Source organism: Mus pahari, chromosome 5 (genome assembly GCF_900095145.1).
Source record: "Mus pahari chromosome 5, PAHARI_EIJ_v1.1, whole genome shotgun sequence".
NCBI lineage: Eukaryota > Metazoa > Chordata > Mammalia > Rodentia > Muridae > Mus > Mus pahari.
In genome coordinates, this window is record NC_034594.1 from 102,591,497 (window position 1) to 102,618,659 (window position 27,163).

At 36.4% G+C, this 27,163-nt stretch overlaps 1 protein-coding gene and 1 pseudogene across 8 annotated transcripts in view; one reads left to right on the forward strand and one right to left on the reverse strand.

Moving 5' to 3' along the window:
* Window positions 1-27,163, forward strand: part of R3hdm1 (R3H domain containing 1) — a 135,634-nt gene that overhangs the window by 11,871 nt on the left and 96,600 nt on the right. For 3 of the 8 annotated variants that reach the window (XM_029538770.1, XM_029538772.1, XM_029538771.1), the window contains exon 1: window positions 24,438-24,591. The exons of 3 other annotated variants lie outside the window; for them this stretch is intronic. The gene's annotated coding sequence lies outside the window, so the exon portion shown is untranslated. Of the gene's footprint in view, window positions 1-24,437; window positions 24,592-27,163 lie in introns of those variants that run through there. 2 more of the 8 variants (XM_029538773.1, XM_029538776.1) reach the window with 1 other exon arrangement.
* LOC110321998 lies at window positions 11,487-12,292 on the reverse strand (annotated as a pseudogene).

Consider the following 27,163-nt stretch of genomic DNA (forward strand, 5'->3'; position numbering starts at 1 on the left):
AATGGCGCGTGATCTGATCCTCCGAGGAGCTGTGTCCAGAAGGCGGGTCCAATTGAGTAGGCGTGACGACATTGGTGGTTGGTCCGGGCGACGAGTGGGCGTTGACAGTGGGCGGTCCGAGGACGCTGTGTTCCAGCCGATCCGCTGTATTCCCCGCTATATTCCGGCTGTATTCCGGCTGATCCGGGGAGCAACCCTTAGCGTGTCTGCAAGAGGCACAATACAATACTTAGAGGGAGGACCCAACACATCTGTACACTGATTTTTTTTTTTTTAATTTTCCTAGTCATGTAGCCTTATGAAGTTTACTTATAACTTAGGTATGAGGTAAGATTAACCGGAATATCTAACAATAGAACAGTAAAGTTACTATGTTCTATAAAAAGGATAATGTGGTCTTTCTGTCTGAATGCCTTACTTTGCCCATTTTGTTATGATGAGAAAGGAAGGTGAGTGACAAAGTGTTATGATTGGGCCATTTGAACACAGATACTACAATACCTAATAATCTTGATAGCTGAGATGGCTTCTGAGTGAGTCAGTAGCCAGTTTTATATACAGTGTAACTGTACTAATCAAAGGGATGGTACACACCTGCCAGGGTACTTACTGGGTGTGACAGTCTTAAGATTTCATTGTGCCATTTAGAATGCCATGTACTTCAAAACTCATGCATTGTCAATTTTGTGAATTTTCCATGTAATATTTTTATACCACTGTCAACCATGACTGCTAAAACTGTAGAAGACAAAATTGCCAGTAACAGAGGACCGCTGTGTTTACCTGAAGTGAACACAACAGCGAACTTAAAATACAGGCCTTTGATCTCCCAGGCCAACTGGCATCATGCTTATCAAGTATAAATCATCTTAGGGATTATTCTGTGCTTTTCTTTACCCCAGAATTAGTGAAGGCAAAGTTGCTAGTGAGTATTTAAAAATCAGTTAAACCCCAGGGATTTTTATGGTTTGTTTGTTTTTGTTGTTTTCTTATAATTTTTTTACTTATATGGGTGGGGGTACTTCCTGCAGTGTATGCGTGGAAATAGGAGACAACTTTGAAAAGTTGTTTCTCTCTTTCCATCACATGGGCCTTAGGGATAAAATTCCGGTTAATAGGCTTGGTAGTGAGCACCTTTATCTGCTTAGCTTTATCACTAACCCAAATTTTGTTTTATTCTTCCAGATTTTTTAATAATACTCATACAGTGAGTATTAATATTTTTAAGAACTTCTCCCAGTGTCTCACATGTCTATTACTCACATTACTTGAGGTCAAGAAAAATACACTAGTGAGTGAGTAACTGGCGTATCATCTAAACTTTAAATCTAGGTGATCTACTCACTTTGATTTTTAAGAGTAAACTTGGCCTGGCAGTGGTGATACATGCCTTTGATCCCAGCACTTGGGAGGCAGAGGCAGGTGGATTTCTGTGAGTTTGAGGCCAGCCTGGTCTACAAAATGAGTTTCAGGGCATCCAGGGAGAACATAGAGAAACCCTGCCTTCTAAAAACGAAACTAAATAAATAATAAATAAGTGTGCTGCAGAGGTAGTATACTGGCTAGTTTGTGTCAACTTGACACAGCTGGAGTTATCACAGAGAAAGGAGCTTTAGTTGGGGAAATGCCTCCATGAGATCCAGCTGTGGGGCATTTTCTCAATTAGTGATCAAGGGGGAGAGGCCCCTTGTGGGTGGGACCATCTCTGGGCTTGTAGTCTTGGATTCTCTAAGAGAGCAGACTGAGCAAGCCAGTAAAGAACATCCCTCCATGGCTTCTGCATCAGCTCCTTCTTGACCTGCTTGAGTTCCAGGCCTGACTTCCTTGGTGATGAACAGCAGTGTGGAAGTGTAAGCTGAATAAACCCTTTCCTCTCCAACTTGCTTCTTGGTCATGAGGTTTGTGCAGGAATAGAAACCCTAAGACAGGTAGGTAAGTTAAAAGGCTATCTGCTACAGGAATACCAGCAGCAAGCTAGGACAAAGAAGGAAATGGAAGTGTGAAAAGCACTTCCAAAAGCACAGCTATTAATGTCACTTAGCGTAGGAGTAGGTTGTCCATGTACCCATTTTAAATCTCACCAGGTTTAATATATTACAATTTGGTATCTGTTATTGTTGCTGTTGTTGTCTGGTTTCTGTTGTTGTCTGGTTTCTGTTGTTGTTGTTAATGGTGGCTTGTTTTGAAAAAGGGGAAAGGACCAGCTTCAAAATCCACTCTTCTTTGATATGATAATAATTAGGATGTGGATATTTTGGGGTAGGCATTAAATTATATTATCTTTCATGTGAACACAGCTTATTGACACTTAGCCAAATTATGTGTAATTATGATTTTGCCTTTACACTGTGAGGTTTGAGGGAACATCTCTACTCATTGAGTTCAAGGAAATGTTTCTTTCTGATTCTGTTGCTTTTTAAATTTTGAGTGGCATGTCAAAGATAATTGCTAACCTGATTTGAACATGAGTTTTATTATCTGCTTCACTAAGCTTTATTTAGATTTTCAGTCATTATTACACTGAAGATAAATGTTTATTTTGTAAGAAAATGACAGCTCATTTGTTAGTGTTAGTTTTAACAACTAGATTATAACCCAGGTAGTGGTGGTGTTTACTTTAGTGCCCATATTCTAGAGACAGAAGCAGGCAGATCTAAGTGAATTCTAGGATAGCCAGGGCTACACAGAAACCCTGTCTTGAAAACCAAACAGAAACAGCAAAACTAGATTATAAACGAACCAGAGCTGTTCAGTTCTTGTAATTGCAAAATAGCAAAGTTAGCATAGTTTGTCTATGCTAAATCTGAGAAATAATTTCAGGCTGTTAATTAAAGAGGTTTTATTTGTGTGCATTTACAGATCCCAATAGAAAATTTTCAGCATTGTGAGACTAAGAAAACATAACCAGGAATGTGTCATGTATTTGAAATATCAGCACTGTAATCCCAACACCATCACCTGAGATGGTCATCTAGACTTTAGAGCAAGCCTGGGTTACATACATAGCAAGACACTCTTTACAGAACAGGGCGAGGTGAGAACACATACATGAAAACTTTGTACTCTGCAACCATTATGAAAGCACACCTGTATTCCTTTTAAGTAAATGATTTGATCTAATGCAAAATCTTCGAACTGTAAGTCAACCGATCATAACTTTTATCAAGCTCAAAATCTGGGATTTAGTTAGTATGGTAATTAAAAGTGGTTTTGAAGGATGTTGGTAGAGATTGAGGCACTTCAGTAAACCAGATCAACTGGACATGGACTTGTGCCTATCAGGTGGCTGAAGTAGGAGGATTCCAAGTTGGAAACCAGTCTGGGGCTATGTAGCAAGAGCCTGTCTAAAAAGAGAGCTAAAACATAAACAGTATCAAAAATCACCAGTAATGGACTATTAAAGTAACTAATAAGGACCTTTAGAAATAAAAATAAAAAGTTTCTTAAAAGTTGTGAACTAGATTATGCTGTTTAAAATGAAGTTAAGTTTTGAGAAGTAAGACTTTTGATATTTTGATTTTGCTTATTTTTTGATAATGCTGGATATCATACCTAGGGCCATTTGTATGGTGGGCAAGTATTCTACCACTGTGGTAGGTCACCAACATTGGTTTTTGAGATGAGATTCCATTCTGTTGCCCAGGTTGATCTCAACTTCTGAATACAAACAATCCTTGTTCCTCTGCTTCCAAGTAACTCAGCATGCTGTTGTACCTTGCTGAAGAGAACATTTTAATACCTAGTATATTGTAATTAGTATTTCACATCCCTTCCATGACTTAGCTTATGAATAACTTTTCTTGGTTATCTAGATGATTTGTGTCTTTGAAAGTCTTTGTGAACTTCAAACTGGAAGAAACTCACTGGGCGTGATGGTGCACGCCTTTATTCCCAGCACTCGGGAGGCAGAGGCAGGCAGATTTCTGAGTTCGAGGCCACCCTGGTCTACAAAGTGAGTTCCAAGACAGCCAGGGCTACACAGAGAAACCCTGTCTCGAAAAACCAAAAAAAAAAAAACAAACAAAAACAAAAACAAACAAACAAACAAAAAAACCCAAACAAACTGGAAAAAACTCAATTAGATTTCATTATGAAATGAAGTATAATATTTGATTCCCTTTTCATAAGGTTTTTTTTTTTTTTAAATTTATGGGTGCTCTGTCTGTATGTACAACTGCATGCTAATAGAAAACATCAGATACCTTTATAGATGGTTGTGAGCCACCATGTGGTTGCTGATAATTGAACTTAGATAGAACCTCTGGAAGAACAGTCAGTGCTCTTAACCACTGAGCCATCTCATCAGCCCTCAGGCCCAGCATTTTTAAAGATAGCTTTACTTGCTTAAGAGGTATCTGATGCCTATCTGAGTTTTCAGTTATATTTATTTTTATCTTTGTCTTGCAGTTATATAAGTATTGTTGAAAGTATGAATGCACTGGGGTCATAGATACACTGGTGGTTGTGGAAAGATTGTTTTGAACCATTCACACTTTTTTTTTTTTAAAGATTTATTTATTATTATTCATAAGTACACTGTAGCTGTCTTCAGATGCACCAGAAGAGGGCGTCAGATCTCACTATGTGTGGTTGTGAGCCACCATGTGGTTGCTGGGATTTGAACTCAGGACCTTTGGAAGAGCAGTCAGTGCTCTGAGCCATCTCACCAGCCCCCCATTCACACTTTCTTACATGAGATTACCTTTTAGAAATAATGTCACATACTTAAGAAGCAGTTATCTGAACTCACCATTGTTACTGGTTTGTGATTATGCATTAGCTAGAAATTTGAGACAGTTCTTTAGGCCATAACACTAACAATACATACGCTGTCTTCAGTGTAATTACTCACATAGTGTATTTTATCCAAAAACTCATTTTACATCAGTGAAAAATCTGTTACCAACTTTTAAGGTATGATTAACATACAATAAACTATATACATCCAAATTATATACTTCAAAAATACTTTTTAATATATAGTTTATTATTATTTTATGTGCATTGGTGTTTTGCCTGCATGTATGTTTGTGTGAGGGTGTCAGAAGCCCTGAAACTGGGATTTATAGACACATATGAGGTGCTATTTTATATGTATGGGTGTTTTACCTAAACATATATCTGTGCACCTCATGTTGTTCCTTGGACCCTGAAACCGGAGTTACTAATGGTTCCGAGCTGAATTAAACTCAGGTTCTCTGGAAGAACAACCTGTACTCTCTTAAACACTAAGCCATCTTTCTAATCCAAAAGATTTTTTTTTTTTCTAATGAATAGCTGGTCAAGTTTGTCTCCTATGCATGTAGGATCTAGATAGAGATATAAAATATCTCCCCTGCTAATACCAGTTGTCAATTTGGTTAAGACACACCTAATATTAGTAAGTCATACTAATTCATGGTACATTATGGCAAAGAACTTGTCTGCATTTCCTTTGTGCGAAACTAAGTTTAAAGATAACAGACTATTATAGTGAAGAAGTTTTAGGGTAGCCCGACATTTAGGCTGTTGTTTGGTTAGTACTAGCATTTTAAAACCAGATTTATAGTCTAAATTTAGAAACAAAAGAAGTGAAAAACAACTTGGGAAACTTGTGAGATTGGCTAGGAAAAGTTGTGGACAAGGAAAGCTTAGTTTTTAGTGAGCCATTAAAAGAAGCCAAAAACTTGACAATAGAAAAATGTCTCAGAAATTGACCATACCCCCAGTAATGGCAAACAAGGAAGTAAGGGTTTTAATTCATTAAAAGACTGCTCTGAGAAGAGAGTTCCAAGGCTATCTGCTAGCACAATATCACCTGTGAAAATACTTATTTGGGTTCATCCATACAGGCAAAAGATCTGCTACTCTGGTCTAAGAGGTCTTGACTACTACTTGAATTTACAGTAGGTATTGGCATCATTCAAACTATACTGGTTTTGTAGGAATACAGGATACAAAGTAATGTGTCATGGAGACCTCCACCTACATCTCAAATGAAGGCTTTGGTAGTGTATTATAAAGTCAAGTCTCCTGCAGTCAGACTCTGAGCAGATAGTGTAGGAAACTGAGGACAAAAATCCAAAAAATACAGTAGCAAGCCCAGGAAGCTAAGAAATGCCAGGATGTCAAATGATTACTGAGGAAAACCACAGTACATAAGCAGAACCACCCACACAAAATACCATATTGGCTACAGCTAGAAAGCTGTAGGTGCAGTGCCGCCCACGACTTTAGGCTGCCAGACAGTGTACTGTTGGGTATAATGTTTGTCTTGCTGGACTTTGTTCTTTAGTTCCATCTCTTCTATCTGTGCCTTTCTTCTTCTTTTTTTTTTTTTTTTTTTTTGGTTTTTTGAGACAGGGTTTCTCTGTATAGCCCTGGCTGTCCAGGAACTCACTTTGTAGACCAGGCTGGCCTCGAACTCAGAAATCCGCCTGCCTCTGCCTCCCGAGTGCTGGGATTAAAGGCCTGCGCCACCAGGCCCAGCTTCCTTTCTTCCTTTTTGAAGTAGTTATATTTACTGCTCTATTTTTGTCTTGGGAGTATATAATATATGTATGTATGTAATTTCATACAGGCTCACAGCTAACAATTGTCTGAGTCTCAGAAGAGGCCTGGGTCTTTGTGGGACTCCTGGAACTAGATTGAGTACATTTTACATTATGAGGTGGAGGTGAGCCTTTGTGGAATAGGTGCAGAATGCTGTGGCTTGAATATGAAATGCCCATATACGGTTGATTTGGTTGCCAGCTGGTTGGTTTTTGCTGAGTGATGGACCCTGAGGGCTCTTTCTTAAAGTGGAATTGATGTTACAATTAATTTATAATATGATGACATTATTAGGAGATGGTAAAAGTAGGAGGTAGGACTTGGTTGGAGGAAGTTGATCACTGGGAGTGTGTGCTGGGAATATGTATCTTTTCTCTGCATGTCCATTTCTGTTTCCCAGTTGCCATGAGGTAAGAACTTTGCCAGACCATGGTCTTTTTCCATCATATTCTACCTCCGCACAGGTTCAAAAATAGAACCAGCTGACCACAAGCTGAAACCTCTGAAACCCTGAGCCAAAATAGATCTGTTTTCCTTCAAGTTGTTTTTCTTAGCTGTTTGTTATAGTGATGGGAAGTCTGACTAACACACATTAATCTGAGAAAAAATGGCACAAATTGTCCACAGAATATTTTATATTCTCTTATTTTCTTTTTTTTTTTAAGATTTATTTTTATGTATTTAAGTACGCTGTCTCTGTCTTCAGACATACCAGAAGGAGGCATCAGATCCATTACAGATGGTTGTGAGCTACCATGTGGTTTCTGGGAATTGAACTCAGGTCCTCTGGAAGAGTAGTCAGTGTTTTTAATCGCTGAGCCATCTCTCCAGCCCTATTCTCTTATTTTCAAGATTTGTGCATTTTGTGGAGAAAATATTCTTCTACCTAAATTCTGTGCTCGTGTCTTGTAATGCATACATCTTTAAACGAGAAACTATGAGCAAATATGAGCATGCCATATTGATCCCATGAAATAGTAAATGCTCAGAGCAAAGGATTTTGCTAGCCTGGAGAATTAGAGTGTTGTGAGGAGGACAGTAGATTATGAAACAGAAAGACTAGTAGAAGAAACGGTGCTTTGGAGCCAGCGCCTAGAGAAGAGATGTGACTCATCTCTAGGTTATGGCCTGAAAAGGATCTAGGTAACAGTCACAGGCATTGGTGAGTTCTGACACTAGCAAGGTCTCTGGGTTTAGAGCTTTGCTACCTGTAGTGGGCCACATCAGAAGCATGCTCCAGATATATGTATGTACTGAAGCTTGCTTTTTGTTCTGGTACACGTGTAATAGAGCAGCTAAGTTTGATTATGGCCATATAGTTACTCTACAGGTAATTGCTGTCTTAGAGCTTCATCTTAACTTGGGAACTTAATAATAGCACCCAGAGGGCTGGTGAGATGGCTCAGCGGGTAAGAGCACTGACTGCTCTTCCAAAGGTCCTGAGTTCAAATCCCAGCAACCACATGATGGCTCACAACCACCCTTAATGAGATCTGATGCCCTCTTATCGTGTCTGAAGACAGCTACAGTGTACTTATGTATAATAATAAATAAATCTTTAAAATAATAATAATAATAGCCCCCAGAAATGAGTTCTATCTAGTAATCTTAGTACTCAGACCACTAGTTTGAGACCTGTGACCTAAAAACATCATGGGCCTTGTTTCTTATTGCCTAATGCTTTTAACTGGTCTCCTTAAGAGTGACAGCTTTGTTACACAGAACACAAAGAAACAGTTAAGATCCTCAAGATTGTAGGACTGTTTCTTAGGATTTCTATTGATGTGAAGAGATACCATGACCACTTATAACATTAATTGGTGCTAGTTTACAGTTCAGCGCTTTAGTTCACTATTATCATGATGGGAAGCATGGCTGCATACAGGGAGGGAGACATGGTGCTGGAGAAGTAGCTGAGAGTTCTACATCTGTATGAGCAGGCTGTAGGAAGAGAGAGTGACACTGGACACTGGCTTGAGCATCTGAAACCCCAAGGCACACCTCCTAATAGTGCTATTCCCTATGAGTCTGTGGGAGCCATTTTTATTCAGACTACCATAGACTGATTGATGAAGTCCACACCTTTGTTTCTTATTTACTGGAGTGGCTTTACCTGTCAGTATTAACAGTTTGTTTCTTGGAGGATCAAACTTAAGTAAGTTTCCTGAAGAGATTCTCAAGGTGACTGAGGTAGATAGATCAGTAGGGATACTTGAGAAACTCATGTTTCTGCCCAGTTAGAATATATTTTTAGTTTACTTGCTAACATTGTACTATTTTAGATTGGAAAAAAGTGGCAATGTAGTTAGTTACTAAGAATACTATACTTGGTCTAGCCAGAAGTCTGAGAAGTGATAATTGTTAAGGATAAGGTATACTAACCTGGAAAAAAAAAAAAAAAAGTTGCTCTGTTAAGGCATACATAAAATTTTCTTAAGAATGTTTTCAAATAAGAGATTAGTACCCCTCATTTTTCTCTTCATATTTGACTGAATTCACTGCCTTGATCATAACTCATAACTCCCATATGGTCTCTTTACTGTGTTTTTTCTGGAGTATCAGTGGTACTTAGCTGTGTAAGCTTTAAATGACTAAGTACCCATGGGAGGAGGGTATTGCTCCCCAGTTTCAGCTGGAGATATGTCTCTTTTTCAAACTTACTTTCCAACTTTCCCTAGAATTTCTCATTTTCTGACCACATGTCAGAGACTGATGGGCAGAAGAAAATGCTTGTCCACAGGACGACACTTGTGATTCCATTTGTCTCTCTGTATTCTTCTCATCTTTTTTACCTTTTGCTTTTAAAACAATTTTTTTAATGGAAGGAAGATCTCTTTCTCTCAAGGTGATGAAAGGAAGCATCTTTTTTTTTAAGTTTTTTAAATTTATTTTAGTGTGTGTGTGTGTGTGTGTGTGTCTGTCTGTCTGTCTGTCTGTCTGTCTGGTGTTTTTCTGCATGCCTGTGGAACTGAAGACATATGGAGTCACAGTCACCATGTGAATGCTGGGAATTGAACTCAGGTTCTCTGTAAGAGTAGCAAGCAGCTTAGTGGCTGCTGAGCCATCTCTGAAGTGCCAGCATCTTTCAGATTATACCTTCTTTGTCTTTCCCTTTGAGATTTCTGATAAGAAAATGTTATGTATGATGGCACTGGGAGGCTGAGACAGGAAGGTTATTTGAGGGCAGTGTCAGACATCTAACAAATTGTATCTTATAAAAAGGAACATGCAGGCTAAGGTTGTTTAGCCAGTAGCACTGGCTGCTCTTACAGAGAACTGGATTCAGTTCATAGTACCTACATGGCAGCTCACACATGTCCATAACTCTACTTGAGATCCAACCCTCTCTTCCTGCCTTCATGGGTATTAGGTATGTATGTGGTACATGTACATACATGCAGATGAAATACACATATATATAATAAAAATCTTTTAAAAAGACACTAAACTGAGATATTATCTCAAACCTCCTAGACACATGTTAGTGAGGATATAGAAGAAAGTGTCCTCATAATGCTCTTTGTAGCAAATGTGACTTGGTATGGGAAAATAGTACTTAAGTTTCTTTTTAAAAGTAGACTGTCTTACATTACTCTTAATTCATGTTTAATTCATTTATTCATGTTTAGTTCATTAGTATTAAATATATTCTCATTATGTGCAACCAGTCCCTAACATTCTTTTTAACTCATAAACCCGTGGAACTAAATCCTAATTTTTATTCCCTAACTCCTTGCAGTCAGTATTCAGCTTTCTATCTCTGAATTTGACTCCTGGACACCTCATATTAGTAGACTCATACAGCACTTGTTTTTGTGACTTGATTCATATGACACGATGGTTCATCCGTATTGTAGCAAGTGTTGCTTTTTAGAGACTGAGTAATACTTGGTTCTATATGTGTACAACATGATGTTTTCCATTCATTTATCCAAGTTTTTAAATTTTAGATTTTGTCCTTTTAAACTGTCAACTTAATAACCTACAGTCATCTAAGAGGAAAGTGTCCATAGAGGAATTGCATATATCAGATTGACCTTGTGGGCATATCTGTGGGAAATTGTCTTGATTATTAGTCAATGAAAGAAGACCCAGCCCGCAGCCTAGGTAGACAGTTGGAGTAAGGCAAACTCGCTAAGTGAGGGCCTAGGAGCAAGCCAGCAAGCAGCACTCCTCCATGGTGCTTGCTTGAGTTCCTGTCCCGACTCCCCTTGCTTATGGACCTTGACCACTTGGAAGTGTAACCAAAAAAAAAAAAAAACAACCAAAACATTTTCTCTTCTGAATTGCTTTTAGTCAGACTGTTTTATCACAGCAACAGAGATTAAACTAGAAAAGATTTTGAGGATTTTTAGTTATGCCATTTTCCATTACTGCCAACAGTCTACAAAGATTTCCAGTTTTCTGGAAATCTTAACACTGCATTTTATTTTCTGGATTTTGAGTAGTACATATCCTAGTAGGTATACATTGACATTTTTGTTTCCCTTATGCTGAGTGAGATTGAGTATCCATTCATGTGGCTGTTGACTATTTGTATATTTTCCTTATGGAAATTAAAGTCAAGTCCTTTTATGTACAATTCATAATTATGTATTTTGCCTATTTTTAAATTGGATTTTTGTTGCTATGTTTATAGTAATTAGGTTTATTGTTTTTTTATCAACTTTGTTGAAATTCAATATTAAGATAAGTTTTTGTTTGTTTGTTTGTTTGCTTTTGGCTGTGTACATATAGGGTTTTTATTCTCCACAGAATGATACATGCTAAGGTTGGCCGGGCTTGGGCCAATGTCCCCATATGTACAGAATTAAATAAAATGGGTCTCTGATTTGCCTTGGTGCGAAAAGGGACATGGAAAGAAGATGGCTGTTAAAACCAGAATTGTGTTAGTCCTGTGCTGGTCCTGGTTTGGAATGTAGGGAGAAAAAGCAGCTCTTTTTGTGTGGTCACTTCTAGGCAGGGGATGCCTGCTGGGTTTGGAGGGCTTTCTATACCACATTTTCCCCTTGAGTATTCAATATCTTTTGAACCCAGGCAGGAACCCTTGATTCAGGAAGGCTCTCTCCAGCCATTGTCCTTTTCACCAGTTCTGTATGTTCTGGGTCCGTGGGGATAAAGCTTTGGCTGCTCAATGCTGCGGCTCCCTCTCATCTTCATCCTCACTCTCTAATGTGGGTTTGGCAAATGAAGCCCCAGGGCCTGCATCCAGTTTTGGATATCATCAGCTCAATCTTCTCCCTCACCCACTGGTGCCAGTTCCATCTCTTGTTCAGGATCTTGACTGAGGGGCTGACACTAGTAGCCTGCTGGGCCTGTTCCTGTTTCCTTCTGCTCTTCCTCAGGTTCTTCACTGCTATAGGACTCTGATGTGGCCCTAAATCCACAGTCTGATTAGGGGAGTTATACTCAGGGACCATGGTGTCTCCCCTAAAACTATTCCTGCCATCTGGGCAGGGGCTTCTCAGAGCCCACAGCCAGACCCTCACCTTCACTTCTGGCGGGGCAGGACATGCTGGGACTCTTTTACGTTTTTCTTATTAAACATGTTAAAATGTGCTAGCCATATGAGGTTCTATAAACACTACCAATTTTAATTTTTCAAAATTATTACTTGGTCATAATTGGGCTAAAAGTAATAAACATTTGAAGAATGCTCACATTAAAATTCTAATAGCTATATCAGCCACTTTATTACTGTTTTAGTCTGCACAGTTGGGATAATAAGTTCAGTGTTTTTTTTTTAAATCTTACCATTCATTTCTAGTCTTCAAGATTTATTTCTAACAATTCTGTATAAAGAGATTTTTGTACTTTTGTGGAAACACTCAAGCAAAGTGTAGACCAAAAAAGAGTAAAGCAGATGAAATACAAAGGTGACTTTGGTCTTTTGATTTTTGTGAACTGGAATACATTATGAGATCCTGTATTCTTTTACTCCTTGACAATGTTCATGGCAATAGCAGAGGACTCACATATGAAAAGGCATTTTTAAAGGTATGTAAAAGGACTGTGTCATTGCTTCCACCATCACCATGTTTAAATTATAGTGTTTGTAACACTCGTGTGTTGATTTGTCTAAAACTGGTGTGTTATTCCAAGTCTCAGTACCTCCACATGTAACCTTATTTTAAATAGCCATTAATTAGTTAAGATGAGGTCATAATAGAGAGTATTTTAAGTTTCTAGTCCAGTATAACTGATGACTCTTAAAAGGGAAATTTAGAGACAGGTGTTTATTTAGTGAAGTACCATATGAAGGTGAAAACAGCTGTTGGTAAACCAAGGAGAGAGGCCTGTAAGATATTGTTCAGAACCCTTGAAAAGAACCAACCCTGCCACCAAGAACTATGGTTATTACATGTCTGTGGTTTCTTATACTTTATTACTGTTACCTTTCAAAACTAATAAAACCTTTAAGTAGGCCCTGCCCTATTTGTCTTAGAAATGAACTTTATCCTTTGTGCTGATGTGCACTACTGCTCAGGGGAACACTTGAAAATCATGTAAATAAATCAAAAACAATCTGTGTCATCAGCATATCCAGCATAATGAAGCCTGCCAGTACCCTGATTAGGTAAAACATTTAAATGGTTGAATGTGAGTTTCCATATGACTAAAGAATCCCATATTCCTAAATAGAAATTGAAATATATGTTCACAAGAATTTGTATAAAAATGTTTGTAAATGACCTTATTTGTAATATTGAGGAAAGTAAAACTAACTTAGTGTCTATTAACTAGACATAAATTATGGCTACAGTGTGTATCAGAATGCATACGGCTTACAGAAATTAGTGAAATAGTATTTTCACAAACTATGTTTGTATCTTGAAAGGCATGCTAAGTAAAACATTGGTTACAAAAGACCAAATACTTGTAATCATCCCAGGGATATGCTGTATCTGAGGTCATTTGTAAATCTCTGCGTATGAGAACATGATTGAGAGCCATAGGTTCTGACTTACTTAGAAAGAGAAAATATTTGACTTTTATAAAATAAAAAAGATTGTTATTTTGAAACAATGTATTAGAATTCAGATTTTTTAAAAACAGTAAAATTCTACTGTATCTTGAAATTTTAACAGCTACCTATATACCACATCATGTTATTCTAGTGTATTAGCTATGTATTTTACCCTTTCTTGCAGAGAAGGGCATTGTTCAATGATTAAAAATGATAAAACGCAGACTGAGACCTAAGACCATATAGCTCCCCCTAACCCCAGTGTCTTTCAAAACCCTGCTTGACTCTAATGACAGATCCAGAACAGGGAGTTTGGGTGTGTGCTGCTGGATTCACATGTTTCTCAGGAGTAATAAGCAATAAAAAGATTGTCAAGGAAGTAGTTGTTTGTTGCTAGCTTTTGTCTCTTTGTCTAATTTGAAGGGTATTTACTCTTTCTTTTTTTAGTGGTTATCCTCTTTACCATATATAGCTAATAAAGAATCACGTGTATCTACTGAATTCTAAGAGCTGATATAAAAATGTATCTTGTATAGGGACTCATGTATTTTGTTTAATGAATCCTGACTATGTATACTGACTGACTGTTGTTACCTTTGTGTCCTGAGTGCTAAGTTCCTATACATCTGAGACTATATCGCTCTTGTCAACAGCTCTGTCTGGCACTGGACATTTCTTGGGCTGGAGAGATGGCTCAGCGGTTAAGAGCACTAACTGCTCTTCCGAAGGTCCTGAGTTCAAATCCCAGCAACCACATGGTGGCTCACAACCATCCATAATGAGATCTGATGCCAGCTTCCAGGGTGTCTGAAGACAGCCACAGTGTACTTACATATAATAAATAAATCTTTAAAAAAAAAAAAGATACATTTCTTACAACTGTACTCTCCTTTTCATGAAATTCAGAGCTCCTGTAGCTGACCATTCTTCCCTTGTTCATTTAATTGTATGCAAAAAATTCATAATGTCTTAACACAGGATAAGTTTATTAATGAATTCAAGTTGTATTTAAGATACAACCAGGCCCAGTTCTCCCAGGTATAATCTCATTTTCATCTCTTTGAGCAGGCAAGTGCAGCTTCATGCTTGTTGCCCCAGCAGACAACTAGGCCTATCTAGACTTTATGGCTCTGATCTAAGTAGAATGAACTAATGACAGGAAGAATCATTTGATGCATTCTAAGTGACCCAACTTAAGATACACATTCAATTCTATACTATGACCAGATACTCTGGTATAACTCATTTCTGAATCATTCATTCATTCTGAGACCAGAAGTAGGAGGAGAGTCCAGTGCCAGACAGAGCTGTTGACAAGAGTGATATAGTCTCAGATGTAAAGGAACTTAGCACTCAGGACACAAAGGTAACAACAGTCAGTCAGTATACATAGTCAGGATTCATTAAACAAAATACATGAGTCCCTATACAAGATACATTTTTATATCAGCTCTTAGAATTCAGTAGATACACGTGATTCTTGAAACCCGACTATGGAATTCACAGTGCTAGAAAAGTATGCTGAGTTGGTGGCATGTGCCTGGAACCTGGAACTTGGGGAGACTGAAGACCAACCTGAGCTAAACAGTGGAAGGAGGACAGAAAGGAGAGAGGATTGATTTCAGAAGACATTGTGCATAATGATAAATGACAGTGAGTTGGAGCAGTAATAAAACATTGGAAATATTGAACCATTAGTTGAATTTTTTTTTTTTTTTTGGTTTTTCGAGACAGGGAATTGCAATATTTAAAGTACATATTGGTTTTTACCCTTAATGCGAACTACATGGTGGTTAATATCTTAGAACAGTGTAGGTTCTATGTAAAATAGATCTTTCCACAGTAACAGAAATAACTCATGTCAGCATACACTAGCACATTGGTACTGAGCAAATGATATGTACTTAATGTAACAAAAGAATCGAGTTTACATTTTTATTTAATATTAATAAAATTTAAATAGCCACTTGTGGCTAAATGTACCTTAGTAAAAAGTTCAAGATTCAGACTTGTACTTGTTGCCCCAGCAGACATCTAGGCCTATCTAGACTTTATGGCTGTGATCTAAGTAGAATGAACTAATGACAGGAAGAATCATAGACTCTGAGGTATGCCCTGCCAGACCCTGGTTTTAGCTTTTCATTTTATGGTAAAAAATGGTGTACTTTATTATAGCTAGGTCATCATATATTGAAGTCCATCTACTTCTATAATTTTTGTATCTTTCTCCATTTAGGTGTTTCCTAAGATATACCATTGTAAGTGGGGGTGGGAGCCTAAATTTTTTAGTTTGATTTTGAGATGTTGGCTTTTTAAAAAATTGTTTTTCAGTCTTCCTTGTCTGTTGCAAGTAATTTTTTCTCGTTATCAGTTAATATTTTCAGGTTTTAAATACTTTTTTCATTTTGGACCAATATGCTGACATACAGTTTTTAGAATTTTGGTTTTAATCCATCTTAAATTGTGAACAAATTGTTTAATTCTTAACATTTAAGTGAAATCCTCTGACCAACTTATAAAATAGACACATTAAATTAAAAATAAAAGATAGTGTTTAGTATGCATATTAGATACAAATGAACTATGTAAAAAATACTTTACTGTCATTATGAATTGTCCAGCATACATGTCTTCCATAATTTACTACATCAATAAGAATGCTTGAGATTTCTTTTTAAATTTTTTTTGTCTGTTTCATACAGATATACCCACCTTACACTCTTTCTTTCTTTTTTTTTCCCCATTAATTTATTTATTCACTTTACATCCTGATCCCAGCCCCTACCTTTCTTCTGGTCAAACCTCCCCCCTCCTCCCACAGTCCCTCCTCCCATACCTCCCTCCTAAGCCTAGCCTTGAGTGCCTTGAGACTTGATGTGCCAGGGTGGTGTGGGATACCCAGTTGAGATTTCTTAAATAGCAGTTTCTCTCTGTAGTGATGGCATACAAATTGTTTTACATTTTATTTACAAAGTCACACACATACATAATTCTCTTTAAGAGTTGAGTAGATCTTTAAGTAAATTACATAATTTTTTTAGAATATCAATCCTTTATGATTATATAGTAATATGTAAGCGTACTCAAGATAGAAGACTGAAAAGGAACGAATTTAAATATACTATGGAAATAATTAGATACCTTTGTTTTAGGTCTGACTCAAAGCTTTCTGAATTCATTTTATTTTTAAAACCATGTCATTAAAATTTTTCTTAAAATGAAAATTATAGTTGAGATCTTTAGAATTGTACAATCTTTGAGTACAAATAAAAACTATATAACTCATGGTGAGACATGAGTCTTTAGCCATACTCAATGTTCTTCTGCTTTATGTGATAAACCCATCCCTACTGCAGCTTGTTTGAAGCATGTAACTTGTTCTGAATTATGAGGAGGGGATGCATACAAGCTGTGTGTTAAAATGGCAGAGCCACTTAGAGAATGACACCAGGAACCAAAAAATGTAATTAAGCCTAGTTCTGTGAGTCACCACATAGAATAAATATTTCAAGATCTCTAAACCATTTTCCACTACTGTGTTATAGTTTTCTTCTTGTGATTGTTTCATGTTGTTTCCCAAATTTTAAAGAATCTAAAAGCCTTCCTTAGTATACGGGACATATAGAAACAGGCCATGGGCACTATTTTATTAATATCTGTTGTAAAGAGTCACTAGTATGATACCAAATCTATAATGTAGGCAAGATGGAAATCTGCATATTAATCTGGTAAAGGTTAAGTATTTGTCATAAGAGCATAACCTAACTAGCACATGGCAGATTTCTGCTAACTCTTGATTCTAGTATGTCCAGACTGTACAGTCTATAAGAGGGCCTGTTCTGTTTTTTAAAGATCCTTTTTAGAGGCTCAAATCTTAGTCCCATTTGACCTGTGATTGTAGTTAAACCTGTGGGTGAAAATTACATGGCCTGGAAGCTTCTCTATCCTAAGATTTTTTTCCAAATCTCCCCTAATTTGTCATTTAAATTTAGAAAAATCAATATACTGGTGATAAGAATACTTAACTCCCAATTTATGAGAAGAAGCTATCAATTCAGAGTGAAGTCATAAGATCACATAATTCTGAATTATAGTTTGGGTTTTTTTGTTTAGTTGGGTTTTGTTGTTTTGGTTTGGTTTTTTTGTTTGTTTTTTGGTTTTTTTTTTTTTTTTGGTATGTTGTTGGGTTTTGTTTATGCAACGTAGAACTGAATAAGGACAAATTAACCAAGTTGGTCTATAGAAGTGGTCACAGGAATAGCTAGATGGAACTCTGGAAGCCGTATCATAGAGGAAATTGTTAGAAATAATTAAGGAATTTTTATTTTTAAAGAGAAACAGGATGACACTGAGTCTCAGATGGTTAAAATGAAATTTGTCTTATACTTCTCTGATCTTCACGATATTTGATTAATAGCTGTTTGTCGGAATGAGGCATATAGGTCACCCCAGATCTGGGTCTGGTGAGGCTTTTTTAAAAGTTTCTGAACTTTAACATAAAATGAGCACTTATTCTGAAATTGATTGCCGATAGTAGCTAGCATCTTCTAGTGTGTTTGACTATCATCCCCCAAACTTGTAAGGATATTAGTGAAGATTTTTATTTTTGAGACATGGCCTCTCCAAGTAGTCCCGGCTGTCCAGTAACTCTTTATGTAGACCAGATTAGCCTTGAGCTCACAGAGATCCTCCTGCCTCTGCCTCCCAAGTGCCAAGATTAAAGGTGTGTGCCACTGCTTAGCCTGATAAATAATTTTTTTTTAAGATTTATTTGTATTTTATTTATGTAAATACAGTGTTGCTGTCCTCAGAAACACCAGAACATCAGATTCCATTGCAGATGGTTGGGAGCCACCGTGTGGTTGCTGGGAATTGAACTCAGGGCCTCTGGAAGAACAGTTAGTGCTTTTAACTGCTGAGCCACCTCTCCAGCCCCTGATAAAGCATTTTTAATTGGGTTTGAAGAGATGGCACAGTGGGTAAGAGTGCTTGGTATGAAAGCAAGACAACCTCATGTCACATCCTCCAGGACCCATATAAAAAGCATATCTGTTGGTGCCTGTAATACTAGCCTTAATGGAGAGAGAAAGTGAATCCTGGAAGTTTACCTTGCTTACCTTAATGAAGTTCTCTCTTCCCAGATGACAGTAGATGATGTAACATTGATTTAGGACAAAAATCATTGTACCAGTATACTCTCCTTCAAATTAATTTACATTGGAAGTTAAAATATAGTTAGAAATCTGTTTGAATAGGAAGGAGTATAAGCTGAAGGATAAAATAATTGGTTGAATGATCTGATAGAAATATGTTTGTCCGAGAGAAACCACCAAATGTTTTGAACCTTGGTAGAATCAAGTGTAAAAGAATTTGTAATTTCAAGAGGATTAGCAGTAGTGCTTGCCATGCTGGGGCTGTGTTAATCTTGCAGTAATTCTGAAAAATCCTAGGATATGCAGCACTAGGCTCAAAAATCCCTGTTACTTCTCTTTACGGACTTTGTCCTCTTAGGATCCAGTATAATTAACTAGTACTCTCTTCTGAATGTTATATACCCAAGCACTTTGAATACTGTTGGGCAGTAACATGATTTATTACCAAGCACAGATTACATTGTGCACATAATGTAAGCTTACTCTCTACCTTCAAAGCATGATGTACAACAATGTTTTGAACTGAATGGTGCTCACTCCTTGCCTATAGGTACCAGAGCAGTAGTACTATTAGAGTATAGCTATATTTAGCTACTGCATCTTACCTTTTGAAAAGCAAATTTGAATCTTTTATTTTTTTTTAAAGATTTATTTATTTATTATATTTAAGTACACTGTAGCTGTCTTCAGACACTCCAGAAGAGGGTGTCAGATCTCGTTACAGATGGTTGTGAGCCACCATGTGGTTGCTGGGATTTGAACTCTGCACCTTTGGAAGAGCAGTCGGGTGCTCTTACCTACTGAGCCATCTCACCAGCTCGGAATCTTTTATTTTTAATTAAATGTCTAAATAGCACAATGTTCATAACAGCTTCTTTCCATTGAAGGGCTAAGCCATAGCTTGCCTGAACTCCTGGTGAGACTTCTCCATCCTCTCTCCTGTGGTGGGAACCCTGTTTTGTTTGTTCCTTTTGATGCCTTAACCTTCTGTTTCTAGTCTTTTCAGTTGTCCAATCCTCCTTTATGACTTTCTGTGCTCATCTGCTCTTTCTTTCTTTGGAATAGACTCTCTTTATTCTTATCTTGACTCTTTTCACTCAGTAAATCATAAAGGCAGCTTGTACTCCATCTTACCCAGGAAACCTGTGGTAGACTTTTTAGTAAATGTTCTAGGATATCTAAGTAGCTATTTGGGAAAAAGATGAAATTTGACAAGAATAAATGCAGAAATGGTTATGTAAGTATTCATAACAAAAAAGGAATTAACCTAAGTGTTTCATCGGCCAATAATTGATTTAAAAAGCATGATGTATCATCCAGTGGAGTGTAATATAAATGATATTACTTCAGCTTACTCTATTCCTTTCACTTTAGGATGGTGTTTCTTTGTTTTTGTTGTTTCAAGGAAGACTTTCTCTGCATAGCTCTGGAACTCATTCTGTAGACCAGGCTGGCCTTGAACTCAGAGATTGGGTTGCTTCTGCCTTCCTAGCACTGGAATTAATGGTATGCACCACCACTGCTGACTCAAATCTTTTTATTTTAATCTGATGGCTTTTAATGGTCTTTTATAATTGAGTCAGTATTTTATCTTTAATTTTTAAATAGAAACAAAATAGTATACTAATTTAAAATAACACCTGATTGGTTTAAAGCCAGTATTATATTTTTAATCTTAGAGAATGCTGAGGATTTAACACTTAATCTACTTATATTTCTCACATCTTTGTCTTTTCCATTTTGATATCTCTTTGGGAGGTTATTTATCACAAGTACCAAGGCGTATACCTAGTTAGCATACTACACATTTTTTATTGATAGCAAAAATAGAGGAGCATTATTACATTAATCTTAGGTAATGAGTTATCAGGCACTGAAATCTTTTTTAATATAGCTACAGGCTAATTATATATTCAGCAGGGAGAAAATATAAAGATTTTGATATTGTAGCTCAGTAGAATAGCGCATGCTTAGCCTGAACAAAACCCCAATTCAATTGTAGAACTGAGAAAGATTTCTTATAAAAATTGTTGCATGAGTGATTATAAGATGTCTCCGTGGGTAATTCACATTATAGAAGGAGAAATTGAGCTCTACAAAGTTGTCCACATTATGAATGAATAAATGTTGCTGCATGACATCAAATTATACCTTAAGATACAAGTCTTTTAACTGCACATGAGTTAGGCAAGACAGATAAGAAATTTAGGAAAGAATCTTTGTGGCTCATAAGTCAAGTGGACAACTTGGCGTGGTTCCTAATCCCTTCATATTTGTTACTCATTCAAATAAATAAGAGTAAACAAGCCAGGTTTGTTGAGGCTATCTCCCAAGTAATGTAGAAAAGGACTGTTAGTGTAGAATCTCATTAGCTGGTTAATCTTACTACCCATAAAACAGGGATCAGATGCCTTGAGTTTTAGTTATTGAACTCTAAGGTATAGAATAGAATATTTCTGAGATGTTTTCTAACTAAACACTATGTTTCTTTGTTATTTCCTGTTAAAGCATAATACTACAGATATGTGGGCCATTTAAGAGTTCAGCAAACTGAAACGAAAGACCTTTGTACCTTTATTCTTTCTTGACAGTTATTAGGAATCTATGTCTTTATTGAGTATATTATGCTGTTTGAGAAATAAAAATTAAGTAAAAACTTAGACTACTAGAGTGTCTGCTTGGTATAAAAGAAGCCGTGGTTTTTGTCCCCATGCTACAAAAAAAAAAAAAAGGCAAATAAATAAAAACAATAAATAAATAAGGAAGGGAGAAAGAAAGAAAACAGACCACAGGAAGTAAATTTCTTCCTTTCTTTTGGGCATTATAATTTCCTGTTCAAATAAAACAGACAGTTAAGGTATGAAGAAAAACTTGCAGGGTTTAAATGCCCTCTAGCACAAGATGCTAGGTCGTGGGCTATTGTGCTCACTAGAAGACCCACAGGAGGGGCACACACACACAAATTCTAATAAACATACTCTCACAGTTTAAAACAGTTTTGACTTAATAGTTACAGAATTTTACCTCACAAAAGAAAAGAGAGAGCCAAGGTTGAGAAAAGGATTCTGTATTCAAAACCATCCTGGGTTATTATATAGGAAGCCCCTTTCAGACTGCCAGAGAGAGGGCCATCTGGGAAAGGTTGTACAGTTGCTAGTGCGCAGGCACAAACAACATTTGGCATCTGTTTTCTTTCTTCCTCCTCTCCCCTCTTTCTACTCTACTGTTTTTTTCTTATTTCTTCCCTCTAATTTTTATCATAAAAATTAATTTCATTAAATTTAATTTTTTTGCCCATCCAAAAAATTTGACATGGGCAAAAAAATTTTTTTAATATACTAACCATATGTATACTGCCTTTGTTGTTCCATGATTATCCTCAATTTTAAAAACATCTAAAATCTAACCAAATGCAATGCTTTAGGTTTATTTAGTGGTTTGTAGGCTTCCAATTTTTATAAAATGCACACACACACACACACACACACACACACGCGTTTATGTATTTGTGTGATTGTCTGCATGTGTGCCTGCACACTAGAAGAGGGCATTAGATCCCATTATAGATGTGAGGCTGTGTGTTGATAGGAATTGAACTCAGGATCTCTAGAAGAGTAGCCAGTGCTCTTAACAGCTAAGCTACCTCTCCAAACCCCTCAGATTTACATTCTTAAGAGTTTAGGCTAGCTTTTTAGCTAGAGAATGGCCAATAGTCTAAATTATGTGATTATTACATATTTGGAGATTAATACAGCATAAATAACTGTATTACATCAGAAGGCAAAAACAACTCATAGCATATCTTGTCTGAAGAATTTCACACTAGATATCTACAGTTTCTTCCTAGTTCTCATATCTTCATTGTTCCATCCTGTAGCATGTATGTTCTTTCTGTTTAGCTGTTATAAAGATATAAAAATTAAATGCTAGTCTAAGTTCCCCTAAAGCAACCATCCCAGCCCATTTTTTTCCCCCAGAAATAGTCGCTGCTTCTAACAAAAGATTTTAACAAAAGGTGATTTTTTTTCTCAGATGAAATCTTTGCTAAATGGCAAGCATAATTTCAAGGCAGCTTTACTTCAAAATGGCAACAAAAACTTGTTATGTAACAGATGGACATGCTGACATACATAATAAATGAAGCAAGACACTTATGACAAAAACTAAAATGAATGTTTCCATGGTTCAAATGATAATCTTTCTCTTTAAGATTTAGAAATACTTAGATCTTATAAATTCTAAATTAGTGAAAAATCAAAACATTTTCAGATAGCTTTATTCTTGTCAACAAAAGGCTTCCCTTTAATTTGAAAAAAGGGTAAGTAAGCTGTTGATAGTAAACCCCAGTGGTACACAGTGCTTGTTTAGATTTAAGTTAGACTCCATAGCATTGGAGGGAGAGAGGCAAAGTTCAGTAATAAACAGTCCGTATTCAGTCTTTAAATTTCAAGCAGCACACAGAACCTCATTTTCAATGCTATAGCAGTAATTACCTAAGTTGACTTTGTTATACTATCACTGTTACATCAATTTAGAAAGCTTCCTTTCTTTTCTCTTTCTCTTACCTTTATCATGAGTCGTCAAGATTATCTTTGTTCTATAGTCAGGAAAAAGTATATATAAATCTGTGAAACTGAGCTAGAGCTTCTTTTGGGAGAAGGGTGTTAGAAAGGAATACTTTAAGGAAAATAAGTATATTATAATGTCTGTAGCTTTTGTCTTGGTGCTTGCCATACTGCTCTAAAGAGCCCTGCTGATCTCAGAAACTATAGAATTGTATACTTTGTACAAGACAAGTTTGATTTCTAGTTAGTGGTACACATATTTTTTTTTTTCAGTTAATGCAGGTAATATGTGAGCATTGTCCTTAGAGCATTTCTGCATTCTTGTGGAAATAGAATCTTTGTCTAACAAAAGAGGAAACTAAGGTAAATAGAATAAAAAGACTTTTCAGTTACTCAGTGTATTATCCAAAAGGCGAGACTAATCTTTATTTTGTTTTTCTTTTCATGCTTAATGAGTTTCTTTTCATTTGATTCCTTGTCTTACATAAGTCATCCTTGGGCTAAGGTAGACAGCATCTGACAGCAAGCTGAGATATACTGTGTCATAGTTCTGTCACTGTCTCCATCTATTGGTGTGAAGAAGTAATGCTTCTTCCTAAATATGCAAGCTGCTTTGTTTTAGCAAAAACACATTAAACAACAAGGAATTGCCCCCTAAATGTATTATCTTTTCCTGTGACAAAAAGTGTCATGGGATGTCAGCTTTTGGAGTGTGTGTGTGTGTGTGTGTGTGTGTGTGTGTGTGTGTGTGTGTGTGTTTTAGTGATACTGAAGAGTTACTTAAAACTTATATGTATTGTAAGTGGGTGTAGTGGTGCACACCTTTAATCTTAATACTCAGGAGCCTGAGTCAAGCAGATTCTTTTGAGTTCAAGGGCTGCCAGAGGTACATAGTGAGACCCTGTTTTGAAAAAACAAAACCAACCCCTCCGAATTATGTATATTAACAATATCAGATTCCTTATTTTATTCTTTAGGAAATATGATCATTTTATCTTTTTGCAACATGATCGGATCAGGTATCATGGTGCAAAAAAGTAATTTTTAGCAAGAAACCTCCCAAATCCTGGCAGTCTTTGCATACTCAGATTGTTAGCTCTTACATCATTGCTTCTGACTTACTAATGAAGAGCTCAAGATAGCTTCTGATGCATTCCAGATATTCTGGGTGGTGACTGGCTAGAGAATCATTGACATCACAACCAGCAGCTGTTGATTTCTATTGTCTCTAAGTCCTCAGTAAGTGCTTTATTCTGCTCCTGGTGCCTAGTGTTCAGCTCTGTAGAGAAGCAATGCAGAGTGTCAGTGTACAGACACTATGGAAATTGTGCTTTCAGTAACTCTGTATGATGAAGCAAATGACAGTACAATGAAGGTATGTGGTTCTAAACTCATTTTTATGTTTATAGAAGGTATTAAAAAGATAAAATATTCTTGTTTACTTAGTACCATAATTTTTATTAATGGATATATACAATAAAATCTAAAATTAGGGCATTTAAAATGTTATTTTTACAAAGATATATGGGCATTTAAATGGTTAAGAGTCATGTACCTGCAGTAGTGCCAGTTCCTTCCTACACCTCAGATTTTCAACATTTCTTACATTATGTAAATAGAGTGGTTCACCTGTGTGCTGGTTCGTATTTATATATAGTAAAACAAGTTGTCGGTTGGAAGAAATTTTGTTTAAGTTCATTTTTAAAATAGATCAGCTGTGTGGCTTGTTCAATTGTTAAATTTCATTATGGAGCAAATAACAGTGTGAAGGAGATACTGGTTGGAAATGAAGACACTGAGTACTTGAACTCTCAGAACCCATGGTAATATTTGTGCCCTTGATTAAGGAAGGTGTAGATAATTTTTTAAATACTTAGGAAAAAAATATAAATTTGTCTTTGCTGCGAGCTGGCATAATGAAATAACATGTTACAAAGAGAACAAATGTCAGTCCCACTCGAATTCTTAGAATTACCTGATTTTCTAATTTTACCGTCTGAAAACTTGACATCCCCTTGTTTTCCTCAAAACTGGAATCTTAGCTCATGGTTATGCTGATAGGGACAGTGTGTCTACAAGGATGCAACTGACTTGTTTTTTTTGTTGTTGTTGTTGTTTTAGGGTTTTTTTGTTTGTTTGTTTGTTTGTTTTTGAGAGTTCACGTGCTTTTTACCTGACATTAGTTGAGATTTCAACAAGATTTGCAATTGCTGTGGCATCTTTAAACATTACTCCTTGTATGACAGGTTTTTTTGTTCTTAAGAAATAACTCATTTCAGTTTTAGAGAACATAGGGAAAAATCACTAAATGGACACGTAGTTAGAGTGAGTATCGTCTTTTGTTCTCAACTGTGTTTGTAATTAGGTTCATAAATATACTAATATCTGTTATTGAAACTAGACTTTTACCAGATGCATCATTTTTCAGTCTTATGCTTGGAAAAACCACCACCAATTTTTTTAAGCGTCAGATTTTTAAATTTTTATATTGAACACTTCCAAAAAAGAATAAAAATTAACATGAGTAATACTTACCTTATATTCCTAACTGCTCTCACCTAAACATCTAGTTCACTTTTAATCTTTTCCCCATCTCCTGTTCCTTTGGGGTTTGTCTCTGGCTCTTTTTGTCTCTTCTCTTAACTCATACTCCCCCTCATCCATCTTCTTTCCCACTTTGTCTTAGGCTTTCTGCATCAGAAAACTGTGCATCTACTTGGTATCTTACCGTCTTCTCTCTGATGGAGTCTATATTAACCTTTTCTCTCCTTAATCCCCTCCTCTCTTTTCATATCATTCACTGCCTTTTCTTTCTCTTTCCTCCTTCCTCTCCTTTTCTTCTAGTCTCTGGTCTGGTTGTCTTGACCTCTGTCTGTCTGTGACTACTGCATGCTTCCTCCTCTCTCCCTGTACCCTCATCCTCCCCTGTGTGTCACCCCCATTCCCTCTGTTTCTCTTGTTGACATGTCTCTATCTCCTGCCTTTGGCTCTGTGTCTTTGAGGTTTTTAGGTTTCCATTCGTCCCTCTTGTGACTGTCTTCTTTCTCTGCTTCATATGTAAGATTTCAATGTCACCGAATGTAGAAGAGCAGTTGATTTTAATCTGTTTTATTGTTGCTGCTGCATAGTCAGCAGAAGTTCCTGGTTGCATTTAATTTATGTTAAATTCTGTTGTCTCTCAAACTGGTAGATAAGGAGTTATCATCTTAAGGTTATATATTTTAAGTAAGTAGATTTTTAGTCTTTGTTCATTTTTTTAGAGCTTCATGCTTGAAGCATTTTAATTAGATTGAAGTTATTACATATTAAATATTTTAAAATACTTTGTCTTCCCAAGTTGTACATAGATAGATCATTATGAGACAGGTTTTTTTCTTAAGGGTTTTTTTTTTCCTATTAAATTTTCAGGTTCATAGAAAGGAATTATAGTTAATTCTCTTTTCATAATTGTGCTGTAGGTTATGAATAAATTTGTATTTTTCAATACTCCTATGGCCTTTTATGTCATTACTTTTCAAAGTGTCATGGTAGACATATGCTCACATTTTCTAACTTGTGATTTGTATTTTGGAGTAACTATAGATTCAGGGGATATTACAGGAATAAATAGTACAGAGAAGTTTCCCGGTAGGTTTTGTTTGTTTTATATAGGTTTTGTTTTTGTTTTGCTTTGTTAGTAAGGAATAAACCCAAGACCTTGTATATGCTAGGCAAAATACTCTGCCATTGACCTTTATCTTCAGGCATTTTAAAATTATTTTTTAGCCAGAGTCTTGCTGAGTTCCATAAACTGCTTCATTATTACTCGATAGCATCTACCCAAATACAAGATCCTTCCTGAGTCTCCAGAGTAGCTATCACATGAGTACACAGTGACAGGAAAACACAAGATGCTTTAAAGTCTTGATATCCTCAAGATTTTGTAACAAGTTTTTAAAATACCCTAA